We start from the raw sequence: 26,679 nt of genomic DNA on the forward strand, positions 1-26,679 counted from the left end.
TTCTTTCTCTCTCTCCCTGGCTTGGGGTTCTTTCTCTCTTTCCCCGGCTTTGGGTTCTTTCTCTCTTACCGTGGCATGTGGTTCTTTCTCTCTCTCCCTGGCTTGGGGTTCTTTCCCTCTTACCCAGGCATCTGGTTCTTTCTCTCTCTCCCCGGCTTGGGGTTCTTTCTCTCTCTCACCGGCTTGTGGTTCTTTAGCTCTTACTATGCCATGTGGTTCTTTCTCTCTCTCCCCGGCTTGGTGTTCTTTCTATCACAGCGGCTGGGAGTTCTTTCTCTCACAGCGGCTTGGGGTTCTTTCTCTCTTACCCAGGCATGTGGTTCTTTCTCTCTCTCCCCGGCTTAGGGTTCTTTCTCTCACAGCGGCTTGGGGTTCTTTCTCTCTTACCCCGGCATGTGGTTCTTTCTCTCTCTCCCCGGCTTGGGGTTTTTTGTCTCTTACCCAGGCATGTGGTTCTTTCTCTATTTCCCCGGCTTGGGGTTCTTTCTATCACAGGGGCTTGGGGTTCTTTCTCTCTTACCCTGGCATGTGGTTCTTTCTCTCTGTCCCCGGCTTGGTTTGTTTTCTCTCTTACCCAGGCATGTGGTTCTTTCTCTCTCCCTGGCTTGGGGTTCTTTCTCTCTAACCCTGGCATGTGGTTCTTTCTCTCTATCCCCGGCGTGGGGTTCTTTCTCTCTTACCATGGCATGCGGTTATTTCGCTCTCTCCCCGGCTTGGGTTTCTTTCTCTCTTACCCTGGCATGTGGTTCTTTCCCTCTCTCCCCGGCTTGGGGTTCTTTCTCTCTTACCGTGGCATATGGTTCTTTCTCTCTCTCCCCGGCTTGGGGTTCTTTCTCTCCCTCTCCCCGGCTTGGGGTTCTTTCTCTCTTACCGTGGCATGTGGTTCTTTCTCTCTCTCCCGGCTTGGGGTTCTTTCTCTCTCTCCCCGGCTTGGGGTTCTTTCTCTCTTACCCTGGCATGTGGTTCTTTCTCTCTCTCCCTGGCTTGAGGTTCTTTCTCTCTAACACTGGCTTGGGGTTCTTTCTCTCTCTTCCCGGCTTGGGGTTCTTTCTCTCTTACCATGACATGTGGTTCTTTCGCTCTCTCCCCGACTTGGGGTTCTTTATCTCTTACCCTGGCATGTGGTTCTTTCCCTCTCTCCCAGGCTTGGGGTTCTTTCTCTCTTACCGTGGCATTTGGTTCTTTCTCTCTCTTCCCGGCTTGGGGTTCTTTCTCTCTCTCTCTCCCCAGCCTGGGGTTCTTTCTCTCTTACCCTGGCATGTGGTTCTTTCTCTCTCTCCCAGGCTTGGGGTTCTTTCTCTCTTACCGTGGCATGTGGTTCTTTCTCTCTCTCCCTGGCTTGGGTTTTTTTCTCTCTTTCCCCGGCTTTGGGTCCTTTATCTCTTACCCTGGCATGTGGTTCTTTCTCTCTCTCCCCGGCTTGTGGTTCTTTCCCTCTTACCCAGGCATGTGGTTCTTTCTCTCTCTCCCCGGCTTGGGGTTCTTTCTCTCTCTCCCCGGCTTGGGGTTCTTTCTCTCTTACCCTGGCATGTGGTTCTTTCTCTCTCTCCCCGGCTTGGGGTTCTTTCTCTCTTACACTGGCTTGGGGTTCTTTCTCTCTTACCCTGGCATGTGGTTCTTTCTCTCTCTCCCCGGCTTGGGGTTCTTTCTCTCTTACACTGGCTTGGGGTTCTTTCTCTCTTATCCTGGCATGTGATTCTTTCTCTCTCTCTCCGGCTTGGGGTTCTTTCTCTCTTATCCTGGCTTGGGGTTCTTTCTCTCTTACCCTGGCATGTGGTTCTTTTTCTCTCTCCCCTGCTTGGGGTTCTTTCTCTCTCTCCCCTGCTTGGGGTTCTTTCTCTCTTACCGTGGCATGTGGTTCTTTCTCTCTCTCCCCGGCTTGGGGTTCTTCCTCTCTCTCCCAGGCTTGGGGTTCTTTCTCTCTTACCCTGGCATGTGGTTCTTTCTCTTTCTCCCTGGCTTGGGGTTCTTTGTCTCTTACCCTGGCATGTGGTTCTTTCTCTCTCTCCCCGGCTTGGGGTTCTTTCTCTCTCTCCCCGGCTTGGGGTTTTTTTCTCTTACCCTGGCATGTGGTTCTTTCTCTTTCTCCCTGGCTTGGGGTTCTTTGTCTCTTACCCTGGCATGTGGTTCTTTCTCTCTCTCCCCGGCTTGGGGTTCTTTCTCTCTCTCCCCGGCTTGGGGTTTTTCTCTCTTACCCTGGCATGTGTTTCTTTCTCTCTCCCCGGCTTGGGGTTCTTTCTCTCTTACTCTGGCATGTGGTTCTTTCTCTCTCTCCCCAGCTTGGGGTTCTTTCTCTCTCTCCCCGGCTTGGGGTTCTTTCTCTCTTACGCTGGCATGTGGTTCTTTCTCTCTCTCCCCGGCTTGGCGCTCTTTCTCTCTTACCCTGGCATGTGTTTCTTTCTCTCTCCCTGGCTTGGGGTTCTTTCTCTCTTACCCTGGCATGCGATTCTTTCTCCCTCTCACAAGTTTGGGGTTCTCTCTCTCTACCCTGGCATGTGATTCTTTCTCTCACAGCGGCTTGGGGTTCTTTCTCTCTTACCCTGGCATGTGGTTCTTTCTCTCTCTCCCCTGCTTGGGGTTCTTTCTCTCTTATCGTGGCATGTGGTTCCTTCTCTCCTCGGCTCAGGGTTCTTTCTCTCTCTCCCCAGCTTGGGGTTCTTTCTCCCTTACCCTGCCATGTGGTTCTTTCTCTCTCTCTCCCTGGCATGGGGTTCTTTCTCTCACAGTGGCTTGGGGTTCTTTCTCTCTTACCCTGGCATGTGGTTCTTTCTCTCTCTCCGGCTTGTGGTTCTTTCTCTCTTACCCTGGCATGTGGTTCTTTCTCTCTCTCTCCGGCTTGGGGTTCTCTCTCTCTTACCGTGGCATGTGGTTCCTTCTCTCCCCGGCTCAGGGTTCTTTCTCTCTCTCCCCAGCTTGGGGTTCTTTTTCTCTTACCATGCCATGTGGTTCTATCTCTCTCTCCCTGGGTTGGGTTTCTTTCTCTCACAGCGGCTTGGGGTTCTTTCTCTCTTACCCAGGCATGTGGTTCTTTCTCTCTCTCCCCGGCTTGGTGTTTTTTCTCTCTTACCCAGGAATGTGGTTCTTTCTCTCTTTCCCCGGCTTGGGGTTCTTTCTCTCACAGCGGCTTGGGGTTCTTTCTCTCTTACCCTGGCATGTGGATCTTCCTCTCTCTCCCGGGCTTGGTTTTTTTTCTCTCTTACCCAGGCATGTGGTTCTTTCTCTCTAGCTGGCTTGGGGTTCTTTCTCTCTTACCCTGGCATGTGGTTCTTTCTCTCTATACCCGGCTTGGGGTTCTTTCTCTCTTACCATGGCATATGGTTCTTTCTCTCTCTCCCCGGCTTGGGGTTCTTTCTCTCTAACCCTGGCATGTGCTTCTTTCTCTCTCTCCCCAGCTTGGGGTTCTTTCTCTCTTACCGTGGCATGTGGCTCTTTCTCTCTCTCCCCGGCTTGGGGTTCTTTCTCTCTCTCCCCGACTTGGGGTTCTTTCTCTCTTACCGTGGCATGTGGTTCTTTCTCTCTCTCCCCGGCTTGGGGTTCTTTCGCTCTCTCTCCCCGGCTTGGGATTCTTTCTCTCTTACCGTGGCATGTGGTTCTTTCTCTCTCTCCCGGCTTGGGGTTCTTTCTCTCTCTCCCTGGCTTTGGGTTCTTTCTCTCTCACCCTGGCATGTGGTTCTTTCTCTCTTTCCCTGGCTTGAGGTTCTTTCTCTCTAACACTGGCTTGGGGTTCTTTCTCTCTCTTCCCGGCTTGGGGTTCTTTCTCTCTTACCATGGCATGTGGTTTTTTCGCTCTCTCCCCGACTTGGGGTTCATTCTCTCTTACCCTGGCATGTGGTTCTTTCTCTCTCTCCCAGGCTTGGGGTTCTTTCTCTCTTACCGTGGCATTTGGTTCTTTCTCTCTCTTCCCGGCTTGGGGTTCTTTCTCTCTCTCCCCGGCTTGTGGTTCTTTAGCTCTTACCATGTCATGTGGTTCTTTCTCTCTCTCCCCGGCTTGGTGTTCTTTCTATCACAGCGGCTGGGAGTTCTTTCTCTCACAGCGGCTTGGGGTTCTTTCTCTCTTACCCAGGCATGTGGTTCTTTCTCTCTCTCCCCGGCTTAGGGTTCTTTCTCGCACAGCGGCTTGGGGTTCTTTCTCTCTTACCCTGGCATGTGGTTCTTTCTCTCTCTCCCCGGCTTGGGTTTTTTTCTCTCTTACCCAGGCATGTGGTTCTTTCTCTATTTCCCCGGCTTGGGGTTCTTTCTCTCACAGCGGCTTGGTGTTCTTTCTCTCTTACCCTGGCATGTGGTTCTTTCTCTCTCTCCCCGGCTTGGTTTTTTTTCTCTCTTACCCAGGCATGTGGTTCTTTCTCTCTCCTTGGCTTGGGGTTCTTTCTCTCTTACCCTGGCATGTGGTTCTTTCTCTCTATCCCCGGCTTGGGGTTCTTTCTCTCTTACCATGGCATGTGGTTCTTTCGCTCTCTCTCCGGCTTGGGGTTCTTTCTCTCTTACACTGGCATGTGGTTCTTTCTCTCTCTCCCCGGCTTGGGGTTCTTTCTCTCTTACCGTGGCATGTGGTTCTTTCTCTCTCTCCCCGGCTTGGGGTTCTTTCTCTCTCTCTCCCCGGCTTGGGGTTCTTTCTCTCTTACCGTGGCATGTGGTTCTTTCTCTCTCTCCCGGCTTGTGGTTCTTTCTCTCTCTCCCCGGCTTGGGGTTCTTTCTCTCTCACCCTGGCATGTGGTTCTTTCTCTCTTTCCCTGGCTTGAGGTTCTTTCTCTCTAACACTGGCTTGGGGTTCTTTCTCTCTCTTCCCGGCTTGGGGTTCTTTCTCTCTTACCATGGCATGTGGTTTTTTCGCTCTCTCCCCGACTTGGGGTTCATTCTCTCTTACCCTGGCATGTGGTTCTTTCTCTCTCTCCCAGGCCTGGGGTTCTTTCTCTCTTACCGTGGCATTTGGTTCTTTATCTCTCTTCCCGGCTTGGGGTTCTTTCTCTCTCTCTCCCCGGCCTGGGGTTATTTCTATCTTACCATGGCATGTGGTTCTTTCTCTCTCTCCCTGGCTTGGGGTTCTTTCTCTCTTTCCCCGGCTTTGGGTTCTTTCTCTCTTACAGTGGCATGTGGTTCTTTCTCTCTCTCCCTGGCTTGGGGTTCTTTCCCTTTTACCCAGGCATCTGGTTCTTTCTCTCTCTCCCCGGCTTGGGGTTCTTTCTCTCTCTCCCCGGCTTGTGGTTCTTTAGCTCTTACTATGCCATGTGGTTCTTTCTCTCTCTCCCCGGCTTGGTGTTCTTTCTATCACAGCGGCTGGGAGTTCTTTCTCTCACAGCGGCTTGGGGTTCTTTCTCTCTTACCCAGGCATGTGGTTCTTTCTCTCTCTCCCCGGCTTAGGGTTCTTTCTCTCACAGCGGCTTGGGGTTCTTTCTCTCTTACCCCGGCATGTGGTTCTTTCTCTCTCTCCCCGGCTTGGGGTTTTTTCTCTCTTACCCAGGCATGTGGTTCTTTCTCTATTTCCCCGGCTTGGGGTTCTTTCTATCACAGGGGCTTGGGGTTCTTTCTCTCTTACCCTGGCATGTGGTTCTTTCTCTCTGTCCCCGGCTTGGTTTGTTTTCTCTCTTACCCAGGCATGTGGTTCTTTCTCTCGCCCTGGCTTGGGGTTCTTTCTCTCTAACCCTGGCATGTGGTTCTTTCTCTCTATCCCCGGCGTGGGGTTCTTTCTCTCTTACTATGGCATGCGGTTCTTTCGCTCTCTCCCCGGCTTGGGTTTCTTTCTCTCTTACCCTGGCATGTGGTTCTTTCCCTCTCTCCCCGGCTTGGGGTTCTTTCTCTCTTACCGTGGCATATGGTTCTTTCTCTCTCTCCCCGGCTTGGGGTTCTTTCCCTCCCTCTCCCCGGCTTGGGGTTCTTTCTCTCTTACCGTGGCATGTGGTTCTTTCTCTCTCTCCCGGCTTGGGGTTCTTTCTCTCTCTCCCCGGCTTGGGGTTCTTTCTCTCTTACCCTGGCATGTGGTTCTTTCTCTCTCTCCCTGGCTTGAGGTTCTTTCTCTCTAACACTGGCTTGGGGTTCTTTCTCTCTCTTCCCGGCTTGGGGTTCTTTCTCTCTTACCATGGCATGTGGTTCTTTCGCTCTCTCCCCGACTTGGGGTTCTTTCTCTCTTACCCTGGCATGTGGTTCTTTCCCTCTCTCCCAGGCTTGGGGTTCTTTCTCTCTTACCGTGGCATTTGGTTCTTTCTCTCTCTTCCCGGTTTGGGGTTCTTTCTCTCTCTCTCTCCCCAGCCTGGGGTTCTTTCTCTCTTACCCTGGCATGTGGTTCTTTCTCTCTCTCCCAGGCTTTGGGTTCTTTCTCTCTTACCGTGGCATGTGGTTCTTTCTCTCTCTCCCTGGCTTGGGTTTTTTTCTCTCTTTCCCCGGCTTTGGGTCCTTTCTCTCTTACCCTGGCATGTGGTTCTTTCTCTCTCTCCCCGGCTTGTGGTTCTTTCCCTCTTACCCAGGCATGTGGTTCTTTCTCTCTCTCCCCGGCTTGGGGTTCTTTCTCTCTCTCCCCGGCTTGGGGTTCTTTCTCTCTTACCCTGGCATGTGGTTCTTTCTCTCTCTCCCCGGCTTGGGGTTCTTTCTCTCTTACACTGGCTTGGGGTTCTTTCTCTCTTACCCTGGCATTTGGTTCTTTCTCTCTCTCCCCGGCTTGGGGTTCTTTCTCTCTTACACTGGTTTGGGGTTCTTTCTCTCTTATCCTGGCATGTGATTCTTTCTCTCTCTCTCCGGCTTGGGGTTCTTTCTCTCTTATCCTGGCTTGGGGTTCTTTCTCTCTTACCCTGGCATGTGGTTCTTTTTCTCTCTCCCCTGCTTGGGGTTCTTTCTCTCTCTCCCCTGCTTGGGGTTCTTTCTCTCTTACCGTGGCATGTGGTTCTTTCTCTCTCTCCCCGGCTTGGGGTTCTTCCTCTCTCTCCCAGGCTTGGGGTTCTTTCTCTCTTACCCTGGCATGTGGTTCTTTCTCTTTCTCCCTGGCTTGGGGTTCTTTGTCTCTTACCCTGGCATGTGGTTCTTTCTCTCTCTCCCCGGCTTGGGGTTCTTTCTCTCTCTCCCCGGCTTGGGGTTTTTCTCTCTTACCCTGGCATGTGGTTCTTTCTCTTTCTCCCTGGCTTGGGGTTCTTTGTCTCTTACCCTGGCATGTGGTTCTTTCTCTCTCTCCCCGGCTTGGGGTTCTTTCTCTCTCTCCCCGGCTTGGGGTTTTTCTCTCTTACCCTGGCATGTGTTTCTTTCTCTCTCCCCGGCTTGGGGTTCTTTCTCTCTTACTCTGGCATGTGGTTCTTTCTCTCTCTCCCCAGCTTGGGGTTCTTTCTCTCTCTCCCCGGCTTGGGGTTCTTTCTCTCTTACGCTGGCATGTGGTTCTTTCTCTCTTTCCCCGGCTTGGCGCTCTTTCTCTCTTACCCTGGCATGTGTTTCTTTCTCTCTCCCTGGCTTGGGGTTCTTTCTCTCTTACCCTGGCATGCAATTCTTTCTCCCTCTCCCCAGTTTGGGGTTCTCTCTCTCTACCCTGGCATGTGATTCTTTCTCTCACAGCGGCTTGGGGTTCTTTCTCTCTTACCCTGGCATGTGGTTCTTTCTCTCTCTCCCCTGCTTGGGGTTCTTTCTCTCTTATCGTGGCATGTGGTTCCTTCTCTCCCCGGCTCAGGGTTCTTTCTCTCTCTCCCCAGCTTGGGGTTCTTTCTCCCTTACCCTGCCATGTGGTTCTTTCTCTCTCTCTCCCTGGCATGGGGTTCTTTCTCTCACAGTGGCTTGGGGTTCTTTCTCTCTTACCCTGGCATGTGGTTCTTTCTCTCTCTCCGGCTTGTGGTTCTTTCTCTCTTACCCTGGCATGTGGTTCTTTCTCTCTCTCTCCGGCTTGGGGTTCTTTCTCTCTTACCGTGGCATGTGGTTCCTTCTCTCCCCGGCTCAGGGTTCTTTCTCTCTCTCCCCAGCTTGGGGTTCTTTTTCTCTTACCATGCCATGTGGTTCTATCTCTCTCTCCCTGGGTTGGGTTTCTTTCTCTCACAGCGGCTTGGGGTTCTTTCTCTCTTACCCAGGCATGTGGTTCTTTCTCTCTCTCCCCGGCTTGGTGTTTTTTCTCTCTTACCCAGGAATGTGGTTCTTTCTCTCTTTCCCCGGCTTGGGGTTCTTTCTCTCACAGCGGCTTGGGGTTCTTTCTCTCTTACCCTGGCATGTGGTTCTTCCTCTCTCTCCCGGGCTTGGTTTTTTTTCTCTCTTACCCAGGCATGTGGTTCTTTCTCTCTAGCTGGCTTGGGGTTCTTTCTCTCTTACCCTGGCATGTGGTTCTTTCTCTCTATACCCGGCTTGGGGTTCTTTCTCTCTTACCATGGCATATGGTTCTTTCTCTCTCTCCCCGGCTTGGGGTTCTTTCTCTCTAACCCTGGATGTGCTTCTTTCTCTCTCTCCCCAGCTTGGGGTTCTTTCTCTCTTACCGTGGCATGTGGCTCTTTCTCTCTCTCCCCGGCTTGGGGCTCTTTCTCTCTCTCTCCCCAGCTTGGGGTTCTTTCACTCTTACCGTGGCATGTGGTTCTTTCTCTCTCTCCCCGGCTTGGGGTTCTTTTTCTCTTACCCTGGCATGTGGTTCTTTCTCTCTCTCCCCGGCTTGGGGTTCTTTCTCTCTTACACTGGCTTGGGGTTCTTTCGCTCTTACCCTGGCATGTGGTTTTTTCTCTCTCTCCCCGGCTTGGGATTGTTTCTCTTTTACACTGGCTTGGGGTTCTTTCTCTATTACCCTGTCATGTGGTTTTTTCTCTCTCTCTCCCCGGCTTGTGGTTCTTTCTCTCTTACCATGGCATGTGGTTCATTCTCTCTCTCCCCGGCTTGTGGTTCTTTCTCTCTTACCATGGCATGTGGTTCATTCTCTCTCTCCCCGGCTTGGGGTTCTTTCTCTCTTACCCTGGCATGTGGTTCTTTCTCTCTCTCCCCGGCTTGGGGTTCTTTCTCTCACAGCGCCTTGGAGTTCTTTCTCTCTTACCCGGGCATATGGTTCTTTCTCTCTCTCCCCGGCTTGGGGTTCTTTCTCTCTCTCCCCGTCTTGGGGTTCTTTCTCTCTTACCGTGGCATGCGGTTCTTTCTCTCTCTCACCGGCTTGGGGTTCTTTCTCTCTCTCCCCGGCTTGGGGTTCTTTCTCTCTTACCGTAGCATGTTGTTCTTTCTCTCTCTCTCCCCGTCTTGGTGTTCTCTCTCTCTCTCCCCGGCTTCGGGTTCTTTCTCTCTTAGACTGGCTTTGGGTTCTTTCTCTCTTACCCTGGAATGTGATTCTTTCTCTCTGTATCCCCGGCTTGGGGTTCTTTCTCTCTTACCCTGGCATGTGGTTCTTTCTCTCTCTCCCCTGCTTGGGGTTCTTTCTCTCTCTCCCCGGCTTGGGGTTCTTTCTCTCTTACCCTGGCATGTGGTTCTCTCTCTCTCTCCCGGGCTTGGTTTTTTTTCTCTCTTACCCAGGCATCTGGTTCTTTCTCGCTCCCTGGCTTGGGGTTCTTTCTCTCTTACCCTGGCATGTGGTTCTTTCTCTCTCTCCCCGGCTTGGGGTTCTTTCTCTCTTACGCTGGCATGTGGTTCTTTCTCTCTCTCCCCGGCTTGGCGCTCTTTCTCTCTTACCCTGGCATGTGTTTCTTTCTCTCTCCCTGGCTTGGGGTTCTTTCTCTCTTACCCTGGCATGCGATTCTTTCTCCCTCTCCCCAGTTTGGGGTTCTCTCTCTCTACCCTGGCATGTGATTCTTTCTCTCACAGCGGCTTGGGGTTCTTTCTCTCTTACCCTGGCATGTGGTTCTTTCTCTCTCTCCCCTGCTTGGGGTTCTTTCTCTCTTATCGTGGCATGTGGTTCCTTCTCTCCCCGGCTCAGGGTTCTTTCTCTCTCTCCCCAGCTTGGGGTTCTTTCTCCCTTACCCTGCCATGTGGTTCTTTCTCTCTCTCTCCCTGGCATGGGGTTCTTTCTCTCACAGTGGCTTGGGGTTCTTTCTCTCTTACCCTGGCATGTGGTTCTTTCTCTCTCTCCGGCTTGTGGTTCTTTCTCTCTTACCCTGGCATGTGGTTCTTTCTCTCTCTCTCCGGCTTGGGGTTCTTTCTCTCTTACCGTGGCATGTGGTTCCTTCTCTCCCCGGCTCAGGGTTATTTCTCTCTCTCCCCAGCTTGGGGTTCTTTTTCTCTTACCATGCCATGTGGTTCTATCTCTCTCTCCCTGGGTTGGGTTTCTTTCTCTCACAGCGGCTTGGGGTTCTTTCTCTCTTACCCAGGCATGTGGTTCTTTCTCTCTCTCCCCGGCTTGGTGTTTTTTCTCTCTTACCCAGGAATGTGGTTCTTTCTCTCTTTCCCCGGCTTGGGGTTCTTTCTCTCACAGCGGCTTGGGGTTCTTTCTCTCTTACCCTGGCATGTGGTTCTTCCTCTCTCTCCCGGGCTTGGTTTTTTTTCTCTCTTACCCAGGCATGTGGTTCTTTCTCTCTAGCTGGCTTGGGGTTCTTTCTCTCTTACCCTGGCATGTGGTTCTTTCTCTCTATACCCGGCTTGGGGTTCTTTCTCTCTTACCATGGCATATGGTTCTTTCTCTCTCTCCCCGGCTTGGGGTTCTTTCTCTCTAACCCTGGCATGTGCTTCTTTCTCTCTCTCCCCAGCTTGGGGTTCTTTCTCTCTTACCGTGGCATGTGGCTCTTTCTCTCTCTCCCCGGCTTGGGGCTCTTTCTCTCTCTCTCCCCAGCTTGGGGTTCTTTCACTCTTACCGTGGCATGTGGTTCTTTCTCTCTCTCCCCGGCTTGGGGTTCTTTTTCTCTTACCCTGGCATGTGGTTCTTTCTCTCTCTCCCTGGCTTGGGATTGTTTCTCTTTTACACTGGCTTGGGGTTCTTTCTCTATTACCCTGTCATGTGGTTTTTTCTCTCTCTCTCCCCGGCTTGTGGTTCTTTCTCTATTACCATGGCATGTGGTTCATTCTCTCTCTCCCCGGCTTGGGGTTCTTTCTCTCTTACCCTGGCATGTGGTTCTTTCTCTCTCTCCCCGGCTTGGGGTTCTTTCTCTCACAGCGCCTTGGGGTTCTTTCTCTCTTACCCAGGCATATGGTTCTTTCTCTCTCTCCCCGGCTTGGGGTTCTTTCTCTCTCTCCCCGTCTTGGGGTTCTTTCTCTCTTACCGTGGCATGCGGTTCTTTCTCTCTCTCACCGGCTTGGGGTTCTTTCTCTCTCTCCCCGGCTTGGGGTTCTTTCTCTCTTACCGTAGCATGTCGTTCTTCCTCTCTCTCTCCCCGTCTTGGTGTTCTCTCTCTCTCTCCCCGGCTTCGGGTTCTTTCTCTCTTAGACTGGCTTTGGGTTCTTTCTCTCTTACCCTGGAATGTGATTCTTTCTCTCTGTATCCCCGGCTTGGGGTTCTTTCTCTCTTACCCTGGCATGTGGTTCTTTCTCTCTCTCCCCTGCTTGGGGTTCTTTCTCTCTCTCCCCGGCTTGGGGTTCTTTCTCTCTTACCCTGGCATGTGGTTCTCTCTCTCTCTCCCGGGCTTGGTTTTTTTTCTCTCTTACCCTGGCATCTGGTTCTTTCTCGCTCCCTGACTTGGGGTTCTTTCTCCCTTACCCTGGCATGTGGTTCTTTCTCTCTATCCCCGGCTTGGGGTTCTTTCTCTCTTATGTGGTTCTTTCTCTCCCCGTCATGGGGTTCTTCCTCACTTACCCTGCCATGTGGTTCTTTCTCTCTCTCCCTGGCATGGGGTTCTTTCTCTCACAGCGGCATGTGGTTCTTTCTCTCTCTCCCCGGCTTCGGGTTCTTTCTCTCTTACACTGGCTTGGGGTTCTTTCTCTCTTACCCTGGAATGTGATTCTTTCTCTCTGTCTCCCCGGCTTGGGGTTCTTTCTCTCTTACCCTGGCATGTGTTTTTTCTCTCTCTCCCCTGCTTGGGGTTTTTTCTCTTTCTCCCCGGCTTGGGGTTCTTTCTCTCTTACCCTGGCATGTGATTCTTTCTCTCTCTCCCCGGCTGGGGGTTCTTTCTCTCTTACCCTGGCATGTGATTTTTTTCTCTCACAGCGGCTTGGGGTTCTTTCTCTCTTACCCTGGCACGTGTTTCTTTCTCTCTCTCCCCGGCTTGGGATTCTTTCTCTCTCTCCCCAGCTTGGGGTTCTTTCTCTCTCTCCCCGGCTTGGGGTTCTTTCTCTCTTACCCTGGCATGTGGTTCTTTCTCTCTCTCCACGGCTTGGGGTTCTTTCTCTCATAGCGGCTTGAGGTTCTTTCTCTCTTACCCTGGCATGTGGTTCTTTCTCTCTATCCCCGGCTTGGTGTTTTTTCTCTCTTACCCAGGAATGTGGTTCTTTCTCTCTTTCCCCAGCTTGGGGTTCTTTCTCTCACAGCGGCCTGGGGTTCTTTCACTCTTACCCTGGCATGTGGTTCTTTCTCTCTCTCCCGGGCTTGGTTTTTTTTTCTCTTACCCAGGCATGTGGTTCTTTCTCTCTCCCTGGCTTGGGGTTCTTTCTCTCTTACCCTGGCATGTGGTTCTTTCTCTCTATACCCGGCTTGGGGTTCTTTCTCTCTTACCCTGGCATGTGGTTCTTTCTCTCTCTCCCCGGCTTGGGGCTCTTTCTCTCTCTCTCCCCGGCTTGGGGTTCTTTCACTCTTACCATGGCATGTGGTTCTTTCTCTCTCTCCCCGGCTTGGGGTTCGTTCTCTCTTACCCTGGCATGTGGTTCTTTCTCTCTCTCCCCGGCTTGGGGTTCTTTCTCTCTTACACTGGCTTGGGGTTCTTTCGCTCTTACCCTGGCATGTGGTTCTTTCTCTCTCTCCCCGGCTTGGGATTGTTTCTCTCTTACACTGGCTTGGGGTTCTTTCTCTCTTACCCTGTCATGTGGGTTTTTCTCTCTCTCTCCCCGGCTTGTGGTTCTTTCTCTCTTACCATGGCATGTGGTTCATTCTCTCTCTCCCCGGCTTGGGGTTCTTTCTCTCACAGTGGCTTGGGGTTCTTTCTCTCTTACCCAGGCATATGGTTCTTTCTCTCTCTCCCCTGCTTGGGGTTCTTTCTCTCTCTCCCCGTCTTGGGGTTCTTTCTCTCTTACCGTGGCATCTGGTTCTTTCTCTCTCTCACCGGCTTGGGGTTCTTTCTCACTCTCCCCGGCTTGTGGTTCTTTCTCTCTCTCCCCGGCTTGTGGTTCTTTAGCTCTTACCATGCCATGTGGTTCTTTCTCTCTCTCCCCGGCTTGGTGTTCTTTCTATCACAGCGGCTGGGAGTTCTTTCTCTCACAGCGGCTTGGGGTTCTTTCTCTCTGACCCAGGCATGTGGTTCTTTCTCTCTCTCCCCGGCTTAGGGTTCTTTCTCTCTTACACTGGCTTGGGGTTCTTTCTCTCTTACCCTGTCTTGTGGTTTTTTCTCTCTCTCTCCCCGGCTTGTGGTTCTTTCTCTCTTACCATGGCATGTGGTTCATTCTCTCTCTCCCCAGCTTGGTGTTCTTTCTCTCTTACCCTGGCATGTGGTTCTTTCTCTCTCTCCCCGGCTTGGGGTTCTTTCTCTCACAGCGGCTGGGGGTTCTTTCTCTGTTACCCAGGCATATGGTTCTTTCTCTCTCTCCCCTGCTTGGGGTTGTTTCTCTCTCTCCCCGTCTTGGGGTTCTTTCTCTCTTACCCTGGCATCTCGTTCTTTCTCTCTATCACCGGCTTGGGGTTCTTTCTCTCTCTCCCCAGCTTGGGGTTCTTTCTCTCTTACCGTGGCATGTCGTTCTTTCTCTCTCTCTCCCCGTCTTGGGGTTCTTTCTCTCTCTCCCTGGCATGGGGTTCTTTCTCTCACAGCGGCTTGGGGTTCTTTCTCTCTCTCCCCGGCTTGGGGTTTTTTCTCTCTTAGACTGGCTTGGGGTTCTTTCTCTCTCCCTGGCTTTGGGTTCTTTCTCTCTTACCCTGGCATGTGGTTCTTTCTCTCTATCCCCGGCTTGGGGTTCTTTCTCTCTTACCATGGCATGTGGTTCTTTCTCTCTCTCTCCCCGGCTTGGGGTTCTTTCTCTCTTACCCTGGCCTGTGGTTCTTTCTCTCTCGGCTTGGGGTTCTTTCTCTCTTACCGTGGCATGTGGTTCTTTCTCTCTCTCCCCGGCGTGGGGTTCTTTCTCCCTTACCCTGCCATGTGGTTCTTTCTCTCTCTCCCTGGCATGGGGTTCTTTTTTCTCACAGCGACATGTGGTTCTTTCTCTCTCTCCCCGGCTTGGGGTTCTTTCTCTCTTACCCTGGAATGTGATTCTTCCTCTCTGTCTCCCCGGCTTGGGGTTCTTTCTCTCTTACCCTGACATGTGGTTCGTTCTCTCTCTCCCCTGCTTGGGGTTCTTTCTCTTTCTCCCCGGCTTGGGGTTCTTTCTCTCTTACCCTGGCATGTGATTTTTTTCTCTCACAGCGGTTTGGGGTTCTTTCTCTCTTACCCTGGCATGTGGTTCTTTCTCTCTCTCCCCAGCTTGGGGTTCTTTCTCTCTTACCCTGCCATGTGGTTCTTTCTCTCTCTCCCCGGCTTGGGATTCTTTCTCTCTCTCCTCAGCTTGGGGTTCTTTCTCTCTCTCCCCGGCTTGGGGTTCTTTCTCTCTTACCCTGGCATGTGGTTCTTTCTCTCTCTCCCCGGCTTGGGGTTCTTTCTCTCTTACCCTGGCATGTGGTTCTTTCTCTCTCTCTCCTGCTTGGGGTTCTTTCTCTCTTACCCTGGCATGTGTTTCTTTCTCTCTATCTCCGGCTTGGGGTTCTTTCTCTCTTACCCTGGCATGTGATTTTTTCTCCCTCCCCCCAGTTTGGGGTTCTTTCTCTCTTACCCTGGCATGTGATTCTTTCTCTCACAGCGGCTTGGGGTTCTTTTGCTCTTACCCTGGCATGTGGTTCTTTCTCTCTCTCCCCTGCTTGGGGTTCTTTCTCTCTCTCCCTGGCATGGGGTTCTTTCTCTCTTACTGTGGCATGTGGTTCTTTCTCTCTCTCCCCGGGTCAGGGTTCTTTCTCTCTCTCCCCGGCTTGGGGTTCTTTCTCTCTTACCCTGCCATGTGGTTCTTTTTCTCTCTCCCTGGCATGGGGTTCTTTCTCTCACAGCGGCTTGGGGTTCTCTCTCTCTTACCCTGGCACGTGGTTCTTTCTCTCTCTCCCTGGCTTGTGGTTCTTTCTCTCTTACCCTGGCATGTGGTTCTTTCTCTCTCTCTCCGGCTTGGGGTTCTTTTTCTCTTACCATGCCATGTGGTTCTATCTCTCTCTCCCCGGCTTGGGGTTCTTTCTCTCACAGCGGCTTGGGGTTCTTTCTCTCTTACACTTGCATGTGGTTCTTTCTCTCTCTCCCCAGCTTGGGGTTCTTTCTCTCTTACCCTGGCATGTGGTTCTTTCTCTCTCTCCTCGGCTTGGTGTTCTTTCTCTCTTACCCTGGCATGTGGTTCTTTCTCTCTCACGGGCTTGTTTTTTTTTCTCTCTTACCCAGGCATGTGGTTCTTTCTCTCTCCCTGGCTTGGGGTTCTTTCTCTCTTACCCTGGCATGTGGTTCTTTCTCTCTATCCCCGGCTTGGGGTTCTTTCTCTCTTTCTCTCTTACCGTGGCATGTGGTTCTTTCTCTCTCTCCCCGGCTTGGGGTTCTTTCTCCCTTACCCTGCCATGTGGTTCTTTCTCTCTCTCCCTGGCATGGGGTTCTTTCTCTCACAGCGGCTTGGGGTTCTTTCTCTCTTACCCTGGCATGTGGTTCTTTCTCTCTCCCTGGCTTGGGGTTCTTTCTCTCTTACCCTGGCATGTGGTTCTTTCTCTCTATCCCCGGCTTGGGGTTCTTTCTCTCTTACCATGGCATGTGGTTCTTGCTCTCTCTCCCCAGCTTGGTGTTCTTTCTCTCTTACCCTGGCATGTGGTTCTTTCTCTCTCTCCCCGGCTTGGGGTTCTTTCTCTCTTACCGTGGCATGTGGTTCTTTCTCTCTCTCCCCGGCTTGGGGTTCTTTCTCCCTTACCCTGCCATGTGGTTCTTTCTCTCTCTCCCTGGCATGGGGTTCTTTCTCTCACAGCGGCTTGGGGTTCTTTCTCTCTTACCCTGGCATGTGGTTCTTTCTCTCTCTCCCCGGCTTGTGGTTCTTTCTCTCTTAACCTGGCATATGGTTCTTTCTCTCTATCCCCGGCTTGGGGTTCTTTCTCTCACAGCGGCTTGGTGTTCTTTCTCTCTTACACTTGCATGTGGTTCTTTCTCTCTCTCCCCAGCTTGGGGTTCTTTCTCTCTTACCCTGGCATGTGGTTCTTTCTCTCTCTCCTCGGCTTGGTGTTCTTTCTCTCTTACCCTGGCATGTGGTTCTTTCTCTCTCACGGGCTTGTTTTTTTTTCTCTCTTACCCAGGCATGTGGTTCTTTCTCTCTCCCTGGCTTGGGGTTCTTTCTCTCTTACCCTGGCATGTGGTTCTTTCTCTCTATCCCCGGCTTGGGGTTCTTTCTCTCTTTCTCTCTTACCGTGGCATGTGGTTCTTTCTCTCTCTCCCCGGCTTGGGGTTCTTTCTCCCTTACCCTGCCATGTGGTTCTTTCTCTCTCTCCCTGGCATGGGGTTCTTTCTCTCACAGCGGCTTGGGGTTCTTTCTCTCTTACCCTGGCATGTGGTTCTTTCTCTCTCCCTGGCTTGGGGTTCTTTCTCTCTTACCCTGGCATGTGGTTCTTTCTCTCTATCCCCGGCTTGGGGTTCTTTCTCTCTTACCATGGCATGTGGTTCTTGCTCTCTCTCCCCAGCTTGGTGTTCTTTCTCTCTTACCCTGGCATGTGGTTCTTTCTCGCTCTCCCCGGCTTGGGGTTCTTTCTCTCTTACCGTGGCATGTGGTTCTTTCTCTCTCTCCCCGGCTTGGGGTTCTTTCTCCCTTACCCTGCCATGTGGTTCTTTCTCTCTCTCCCTGGCATGGGGTTCTTTCTCTCACAGCGGCTTGGGGTTCTTTCTCTCTTACCCTGGCATGTGGTTCTTTCTCTCTCTCCCCGGCTTGTGGTTCTTTCTCTCTTAACCTGGCATATGGTTCTTTTTCTCTCTCCCCGGCTTGGGGTTCTTTTTCTCTTACCATGCCATGTGGTTCTATCTCTCTCTCCCCAGCCTGGGGTTCTTTCTCTCACAGCGGCTTGGGGTTCTTTCTCTCTCTCCCCGCCTTGTGGTTCTTTCGCTCTTACCCTGGCATGTGGATCTTTCTCTCTCTCCCCAGCTTGGGGATCTTTTTCCCTTACCATGCCATGTGGTTCTATCTCTCTCTCCCTGGCATGGAGTTCTTTCTCTCACAGCGGCTTGGGGTTCTTTCTCTCTTACCCTGGCATGTGGTTCTTTCTCGCTCTCTCTGGCTTGTGGTTCTTTCTCTCTCTACCCGGCTTGGGGTTCTTTCTCTCTTACCATGCCATGTGGTTCTTTCTCTCTCTCCCCGGCTTGGAGTTCTTTCTCTCACAGCGGCTTGGGGTTCTTTCTGTCTTATCCTGGCATGTGGTTCTTTCTTGCTCTCCCCGGCTTGTAGTTCTTTCTCTCTCTCCCCGGCTTGGGGTTCTTTCTCTCTCTCCCCGGCTTGGGGTTCTTTCTCTCTTACCATGCCATGTGGTTCTTTCTCTCTCTCCCCGGATTGGGGTTCTTTCTGTCACAGCGGCTTGGGGTTATTTCTCTCTTACCCTGGCATGTGGTTCTTTCTCACTCTCCCTGGATTGTGGTTCTTTCTCTCTCTCCCCGGCTTGGGGTTCTTTCTCTCTTACCCTGCCATGAGGTTCTTTCTCGCTCTCCCCGACTTGTGGTTCTTTCTCACTCTCCCCGGCTTGTGGTTCTTTCTCTCTCTCCCCGGCTTGTGGTTCTTTAGCTCTTACCATGCCATGTGGTTCTTTCTCTCTCTCCCCGGCTTGGTGTTCTTTCTATCACAGCGGCTGGGAGTTCTTTCTCTCACAGCGGCTTGGGGTTCTTTCTCTCTTACCCAGGCATGTGGTTCTTTCTCTCTCTCCCCGGCTTAGGGTTCTTTTTCTCACAGCGGCTTGGGGTTCTTTCTCTCTTACCCTGGCATGTGGTTCTTTCTCTCTCTCCCCGGCTTGGTTTTTTTTTCTCTCTTACCCAGGCATGTGGTTCTTTCTCTATTTCCCCGGCTTGGGTTCTTTCTCTCACAGCGGCTTGGGGTTTTTTCTCTCTTACCCTGGCATGTGGTTCTTTCTCTCTCTCACCGGCTTGGTTTTTTTCTCTCTTAACCAGGCATGTGGTTCTTTCTCTCTCCCTGGCTTTGGGTTCTTTCTCTCTTACGCTGGCATGTGGTTCTTTCTCTCTATCCCCGGGCTTGGGGTTCTTTCTCTCTTACCATGGCATGTGGTTCTTTCGCTCTCTCCCCGGCTTGGGGTTCTTTCTCTCTTACCCTGGCATGTGGTTCTTTCTCTCTCTCCCCGGCTTGGGGTTCTTTCTCTCTTACCGTGGCATGTGGTTCTTTCTCTCTCTCCCCGACTTGGGGTTCTTTCTCTCTCTCTCCCCGGCTTGGGGTTCTTTCTCTCTCTCCCGGCTTGGGGTTCTTTCTCTCTCTCCCCGGCTTGGGGTTCTTTCTCTCTCACCCTGGCACGTGGTTCTTTCTCTCTCTCCCTGGCTTGAGGTTCTTTCTCTCTAACTCTGGCTTGGGGTTCTTTCTCTCTCTTCCCGGATTGGAGTTCTTTCTTTCTTACCATGGCATGTGGTTCTTTCGCTCTCTCAGCGACTTGGGGTTTTTTCTCTCTTACCCTGGCATGTGGTTCTTTCTCTCTCACCCAGGCTTGGGGTTCTTTCTCTCTTACCGTGGCATTTGCTTCTTTCTCTCTCTTCCCGGCTTGGGGTTCTTTCTCTCTCTCTCTCCCCGGCCTGGGGTTCTTTCTTTCTTACCATGGCATGTGGTTCTTTCTCTCTCTCCCTGGCTTGGGGTTCTTTCTCTCTTTCCCCGGCTTTGGGTTCTTTCTCTCTTATCCTGGCATGTGGTTCTTTCTCTCTCTCTCCGGCTTGGGGTTCTTTCCCTCTTACCCAGGCATGTGGTTCTTTCTCTCTCTCCCCTGCTTGGGGTTCTTTCTCTCTCTCCCCGGCTTGTGGTTCTTTAGCTCTAACCATGGCATGTGGTTCTCTCTCTCTCTCCCCGGCTTGGTGTTCTTTCTATCACAGCGGCTGGGAGTTCTTTCTCTCACACCGGCTTGGGGTTCTTTCTCTCTTACCCCGGCATGTGGTTCTTTCTCTATTTCCCCGGCTTGGGGTTCTTTCTCTCTTACCATGGCATGTGGTTCTTGCTCTCTCTCCCCAGCTTGGTGTTCTTTCTCTCTTACCCTGGCATGTGGTTCTTTCTCTCTCTCCCCGGCTTGGGGTTCTTTCTCTCTTACCGTGGCATGTGGTTTTTTTCTCTCTCTGCCCGGCTTGGGGTTCTTTCTCTCTTACCCTGGCATGTGGTTTTTTCCCTCTCCCTGGCTTTTGGTTCTTTCTCTCTTACCCTGACATGTGGTTCTTTCTCTCTATCCCCGGTTTGGGGTTCTTTCTCTCTTACCATGGCATGTGGTTTTTTCGCTCTCTCCCCGGCTTGGGGTTCTTTCTCTCTTACCCTGGCATGTGGTTCTTTCCCTCTCTCCCCGGCTTGGGGTTCTTTCTCTCTTACCGTGGCATGTGGTTCTTTCTCTCTCTTCCCGGCTTGGGACTCTTTCTCTCTCTCTCTCCCCAGCTTGGGGTTCTTTCTCTTTTACCGTGGCATGTGGTTCTTTCTCTCTCTCCCGGCTTGGGGTTCTTTCTCTCTCTCCCCGGCTTGGGGTTCTTTCTCTCTTACCCTGGCATGTGGTTCTTTCTCTCTCTCCCTGGCTTGAGGTTCTTTTTCTCTAAGACTGGCTTGGGGTTCTTTCTCTCTCTTCCCGGCTTGGGGTTCTTTCTCTCTTACCATGGCATGTTGTTCTTTCGCTCTCTCCCCGACTTGGGGTTCTTTCTTTCTTACCCTGGCATGTGGTTCTTTCTCTCTCTCTCAGGCTTGGGGTTCTTTCTCTCTTACAGTGACATTTGGTTCTTTCTCTCTCTTCCCGGCTTGGGGTTCTTTCTCTCTCTCTCTCCCCGGCCTGGGGTTCTTTCTTTCTTACCATGGCATGTGGTTCTTTCTCTCTCTCCTTGGCTTGGGGTTCTTTCTCTCTTTCCCCGGCTTTGGCTTCTTTGTCTCTTACCCTGGCATGTGGTTCTTTCTCTCTCTCCCTGGCTTGGGGTTATTTCCCTCTTACCCAGGCATGTGGTTCTTTCTCTCTCTCCCCAGCTTGGGGTGCTTTCTCTCTCTCCCCGGCTTGGGGTTCTTTCTCTCTTACCCTGGCATGTGGTTCTTTCTATCTCTCCCCGGCTTGGGGTTCTTTCTCTCTTACACTGGCTTGGGGTTCTTTCTTTCTTACCCTGGCATGTGGTTCTTTCTCTCTCTCCCCGGCTTGGGGTTCTTTCTCTCTTACACTGGCTTGGGGTTCTTTCTCTCTTACCCTGGCATGTGATTCTTTCTCTCTCTCTCCGGCTTGGGGTTCTTTCTCTCTTCTCCCGGCTTGGGGTTCTTTCTCTCTTACCCTGGCATGTGGTTCTTTCTCTCTCTCCCCTGCTTGGGGTTCTTTCTCTCTCTCCCCTGCTTGGGGTTCTTTCTCTCTTACCGTGGCATGTGGTTCTTTCTCTCTCTCCCCGGCTTGGGGTTCTTCCTCTCTCTCCCAGGCTTGGGGTTCTTTCTCTCTTACCCTGGCATGTGGTTCTTTCTCTTTCTCCCCGGCTTGGGGTTCTTTCTCTCTTACCCTGGCATGTGGTTCTTTCTCTCTCTCCCCAGCTTGGGGTTCTTTTTCTATTACCCTGGCATGTGGTTCTTTCTCTCTCTCCCCGGCTTGGGGTTCTTTCTCTCCCCGGCTTGGGGTTTTTCTCTCTTACCCTGGCATGTTTTTCTTTCTCTCTCCCCGGCTTGGGGTTCTTTCTCTCTTACCCTGGCATGTGGTTCTTTCTCTCTCTCCCCAGCTTGGGGTTCTTTCTCTCTCTCCCCGGCTTCGAGTTCTTTCTCTCTTACCCTGGCATGTGGTTCTTTCTCTCTCTCCCCGGCTTGGGGTTCTTTCTCTCTTACGCTGGCATGTGGTTCTTTCTCTCTCTCCCCGGCTTGGCGTTCTTTCTCTATTACCCTGGCATGTGGTTCTTTCTCTCTCTCTATGGCTTGGGGTTCTTTCTCTCTTACCCTGGCATGCGATTCTTTCTCCCTCTCCCCAGTTTGGGGTTCTTTCTCTCTTACCCTGGCATGGGATTCTTTCTCTCACAGCGGCTTGGGATTCTTTCTCTCTTACCCGGGCATGTGGTTCTTTCTCTCACTCCCCTGCTTGGGGTTCTTTCTCTCTCTCCCCGGCTTGGGGTTCTTTCACTCTTACCGTGGCATGTGGTTCCTTCTCTCCCCGGCTCAGGGTTCTTTCTCTCTCTCCCCAGCTTGGGGTTCTTTCTCCCTTACCCTGCCATGTGGTTCTTTCTCTCTCTCCCTGGCATGGGGTTCTTTCTCTCACAGCGGCTTGGGGTTCTTTCTCTCTTACCCTGGCATGTGGTTCTTTCTCTCTCTCAGGCTTGTGGTTCTTTCTCTCTTACCCTTGCATGTGGTTCTTTCTCTCTCTCCCCGGCTTGGGGTTCTTTCGCTCTTACCATGCCATGTGTTCTTTCTCTCTCTCCCCGGCTTGGGGTTCTTTCTCTCACAGGGGCTTGGGGTTCTTTCTCTCACAGCGGCTTGGGGTTCTTTCTCTCTTACCCAGGCATGTGGTTCTTTCTCTCTCTCCACAGCTTGGGGTTCTTTCTCTCACAGCGGCTTGAGGTTCTTTCTCTCTTACCCTGGCATGTGCTTCTTTCTCTCTCTCCCCGGCTTGGTGTTTTTTCTCTCTTACCCAGGAATGTGGTTCTTTCTCTCTTTCCCCGGCTTGGGGTTCTTTCTCTCACAGCGGCTTGGGGTTCTTTCTCTCTTACCCTGGCATGTGGTTCTTTCTCTCTCTCCCGGGCTTGGGTTTTTTTTCTCTCTTACCCAGGCATGTGGTTCTTTCTCTCTCCCTGGCTTGGGGTTCTTTCTCTCTATACCCGGCTTGGGGTTCTTTCTCTCTTACCTTGGCATATGGTTCTTTCTCTCTCTCCCCGGCTTGGGGTTCTTTCTCTCTTAAGCTGGCATGTGGTTCTTTCTCTCTCTCCCCAGCTTGGGGTTCTTTCTCTCTTACCGTGGCATGTGGTTCTTTCTCTCTCTCCCCGGCTTGGGGCTCTTTCTCTCTCTCTCCCCGGCTTGGGGTTCTTTAACTCTTACCGTGGCATGTGGTTCTTTCTCTCTCTCCCCGGCTTGGGGTTCTTTCTCTCTTTCCCTGGCATGTTGTTCTTTCTCTCTCTCCCCGGCTTGGGGTTCTTTCTCTCTTACACTGGCTTGGGGTTCTTTCGCTCTTACCCTGGCATGTGGTTCTTTCTCTCTCTCCCCGGCTTGGGATTGTTTCTCTCTTACACTGGCTTGGGGTTCTTTCTCTCTTACCCTGTCATGTGGTTTTTTCTCTCTCTCTCCCCGGCTTGTGGTTCTTTCTCTCTTACCATGGCATGTGTTTCATTCTCTCTCTCCCCGTCTTGGGGTTCTTTCTCTCTTACCCTGGCATGTGGTTCTTTCTCTCTATACCCTGCTTGGGGTTCTTTCTCTCTTACCATGGCATATGGTTCTTTCTCTCTCTCCCCGGCTTGGGGTTCTTTCTCTCTAACCCTGGCATGTGCTTCTTTCTCTCTCTCCCCAGCTTGGGGTTCTTTCTCTCTTACCGTGGCATGTGGCTCTTTCTCTCTCTCCCCAACTTGGGGCTCTTTCTCTCTCTCTCCCCAGCTTGGGGTTCTTTCACTCTTACCGTGGCATGTGGTTCTTTCTCTCTCTCCCCGGCTTGGGGTTCTTTTTCTCTTACCCTGGCATGTGGTTCTTTCTCTCTCTCCCCGGCTTGGGGTTATTTCTCTCTTACACTGGCTTGGGGTTCTTTCGCTCTTACCCTGGCATGTGGTTTTTTCTCTCTCTCCCCGGCTTGGGATTGTTTCTCTTTTACACTGGCTTGGGGTTCTTTCTCTATTACCCTGTCATGTGGTTTTTTCTCTCTCTCTCCCCGGCTTGTGGTTCTTTCTCTCTTACCATGGCATGTGGTTCATTCTCTCTCTCCCCGGCTTGGGGTTCTTTCTCTCTTACCCTGGCATGTGGTTCTTTCTCTCTCTCCCCGGCTTGGTGTTCTTTCTCTCACAGCGCCTTGGGGTTCTTTCTCTCTTACCCAGGCATATGGTTCTTTCTCTCTCTCCCCGGCTTGGGGTTCTTTCTCTCTCTCCCCGTCTTGGGGTTCTTTCTCTCTGACCGTGGCATGCGGTTCTTTCTCTCTCTCACCGGCTTGGGGTTTTTTCTCTCTCTCCCCGGCTTGGGGTTCTTTCTCTCTTACCGTAGCATGTCGTTCTTTCTCTCTCTCTCCCCGTCTTGGTGTTCTCTCTCTCTCTCCCCGGCTTCGGGTTCTTTCTCTCTTAGACTGGCTTCGGGTTCTTTCTCTCTTACCCTGGAATGTGATTCTTTCTCTCTGTATCCCCGGCTTGGGGTTCTTTCTCTCTTACCCTGGCGTGTGGTTCTTTCTCTCTCTCCCCTGCTTGGGGTTCTTTCTCTCTCTCCCCGGCTTGGGGTTCTTTCTCTCTTACCCTGGCATGTGGTTCTCTCTCTCTCTCCCGGGCTTGGTTTTTTTTCTCTCTTACCCAGGCATCTGGTTCTTTCTCGCTCCCTGGCTTGGGGTTCTTTCTCTCTTACCCTGGCATGTGGTTCTTTCTCTCTATCCCCGGCTTGGGGTTCTTTCTCTCTTATATGGTTCTTTCTCTCCCCGTCATGGGGTTCTTCCTCACTTACCCTGCTATGTGGTTCTTTCTCTCTCTCCCTGGCATGGGGTTCTTTCTCTCACAGCGGCATGTGGTTCTTTCTCTCTCTCCCCGGCTTCGGGTTCTTTCTCTCTTACACTGGCTTGGGGTTCTTTCTCTCTTACCCTGGAATGTGATTCTTTCTCTCTGTCTCCCCGGCTTGGGGTTCTTTCTCTCTTACCCTGGCATGTGTTTTTTCTCTCTCTCCCCTGCTTGGGGTTTTTTCTCTTTCTCCCCGGCTTGGGGTTCTTTCTCTCTTACCCTGGCATGTGATTCTTTCTCTCTCTCCCCGGCTGGGGGTTCTTTCTCTCTTACCCTGGCATGTGATTTTTTCCTCTCACAGCGGCTTGGGGTTCTTTCTCTCTTACCCTGGCATGTGTTTTTTCTCTCTCTCCCCTGCTTGGGGTTTTTTCTCTTTCTCCCCGGCTTGGGGTTCTTTCTATCTCTCCCCGGCTTGGGGTTCTTTCTCTCTTACCCTGGCATGTGGTTCTTTCTCTCTCTCCACGGCTTGGGGTTCTTTCTCTCATAGCGGCTTGAGGTTCTTTCTCTCTTACCCTGGCATGTGGTTCTTTCTCTCTACCCCCGGCTTGGTGTTTTTTCTCTCTTACCCAGGAATGTGGTTCTTTCTCTCTTTCAACCGGCTTGGGGTTCTTTCTCTCACAGCGGCCTGGGGTTCTTTCACTCTTACCCTGGCATGTGGTTCTTTCTCTCTCTCCCGGGCTTGGGTTTTTTTTCTCTTACCCAGGCATGTGGTTCTTTCTCTCTCCCTGGCTTGGGGTTCTTTCTCTCTTACCCTGGCATGTGGTACTTTCTCTCTATACCCGGCTTGGGGTTCTTTCTCTCTTACCCTGGCATGTGGTTCTTTCTCTCTCTCCCCGGCTTGGGGCTCTTTCTCTCTCTCTCCCCGGCTTGGGGTTCTTTCACTCTTACCATGGCATGGGGTTCTTTCTCTCTCTCCCCGGCTTGGGGTTCGTTCTCTCTTACCCTGGCATGTGGTTCTTTCTCTCTCTCCCCGGCTTGGGGTTCTTTCTCTCTTACACTGGCTTGGGGTTCTTTCGCTCTTACCCTGGCATGTGGTTCTTTCTCTCTCTCCCCGGCTTGGGATTGTTTCTCTCTTACACTGGCTTGGGGTTCTTTCTCTCTTACCCTGTCATGTGGGTTTTTCTCTCTCTCTCCCCGGCTTGTGGTTCTTTCTCTCTTACCATGGCATGTGGTTCATTCTCTCTCTCCCCGGCTTGGGGTTCTTTCTCTCTTACCCTGGCATGTGGTTCTTTCTCTCTCTCCCCGGCTTGGGGTTCTTTCTCTCACAGTGGCTTGGGGTTCTTTCTCTCTTACCCAGGCATATGGTTCTTTCTCTCTCTCCCCTGCTTGGGGTTCTTTCTCTCTCTCCCCGTCTTGGGGTTCTTTCTCTCTTACCGTGGCATCTGGTTCTTTCTCTCTCTCACCGGCTTGGGGTTCTTTCTCTCTCTTCCCAGCTTGGGGTTCTTTCTCTCTTACCGTGGCATGTCGTGCTTTCTCTCTCTCTCCCCGTCTTGGGGTTCTTTCTCTCTCTCCCTGGCATGGGGTTCTTTCTCTCACAGCGGCTTGGGGTTATTTCTCTCTCTCCCCGGCTTGGGGTTTTTTCTCTCTTAGACTGGCTTGGGGTTCTTTCTCTCTCCCTGGCTTTGGGTTCTTTCTCTCTTACCCTGGCATGTGGTTCTTTCTCTCTATCCCCGGCTTGGGGTTCTTTCTCTCTTACCATGGCATGTGGTTCTTTCTCTCTCTCTCCCCGGCTTGGGGTTCTTTCTCTCTTACCCTGGCCTGTGGTTCTTTCTCTCTCGGCTTGGGGTTCTTTCTCTCTTACCGTGGCATGTGGTTCTTTCTCTCTCTCCCCGGCGTGGGGTTCTTTCTCCCTTACCCTGCCATGTGGTTCTTTCTCTCTCTCCCTGGCATGGGGTTATTTTTTCCACAGCGACATGTGGTTCTTTCTCTCTCTCCCCGGCTTGGGGTTCTTTCTCTCTTACCCTGGAATGTGATTCTTCCTCTCTGTCTCCCCGGCTTGGGGTTCTTTCTCTCTTACCCTGACATGTGGTTCGTTCTCTCTCTCCCCTGCTTGGGGTTCTTTCTCTTTCTCCCCGGCTTGGGGTTCTTTCTCTCTTACCCTGGCATGTGATTTTTTTCTCTCACAGCGGTTTGGGGTTCTTTCTCTCTTACCCTGGCATGTGGTTCTTTCTCTCTCTCAGGCTTGTGGTTCTTTCTCTCTTACCCTTGCATGTGGTTCTTTCTCTCTCTCCCCGGCTTGGGGTTCTTTCGCTCTTACCATGCCATGTGTTCTTTCTCTCTCTCCCCGGCTTGGGGTTCTTTCTCTCACAGGGGCTTGGGGTTCTTTCTCTCACAGCGGCTTGGGGTTCTTTCTCTCTTACCCAGGCATGTGGTTCTTTCTCTCTCTCCACAGCTTGGGGTTCTTTCTCTCACAGCGGCTTGAGGTTCTTTCTCTCTTACCCTGGCATGTGCTTCTTTCTCTCTCTCCCCGGCTTGGTGTTTTTTCTCTCTTACCCAGGAATGTGGTTCTTTCTCTCTTTCCCCGGCTTGGGGTTCTTTCTCTCACAGCGGCTTGGGGTTCTTTCTCTCTTACCCTGGCATGTGGTTCTTTCTCTCTCTCCCGGGCTTGGGTTTTTTTTCTCTCTTACCCAGGCATGTGGTTCTTTCTCTCTCCCTGGCTTGGGGTTCTTTCTCTCTATACCCGGCTTGGGGTTCTTTCTCTCTTACCTTGGCATATGGTTCTTTCTCTCTCTCCCCGGCTTGGGGTTCTTTCTCTCTTAAGCTGGCATGTGGTTCTTTCTCTCTCTCCCCAGCTTGGGGTTCTTTCTCTCTTACCGTGGCATGTGGTTCTTTCTCTCTCTCCCCGGCTTGGGGCTCTTTCTCTCTCTCTCCCCGGCTTGGG

The sequence above is a fragment of the Ambystoma mexicanum genome, chromosome 3p, assembly GCF_040938575.1.
Source record: "Ambystoma mexicanum isolate Mex_15411 chromosome 3p, UKY_AmexF1_1, whole genome shotgun sequence".
Lineage (NCBI taxonomy): Eukaryota > Metazoa > Chordata > Amphibia > Caudata > Ambystomatidae > Ambystoma > Ambystoma mexicanum.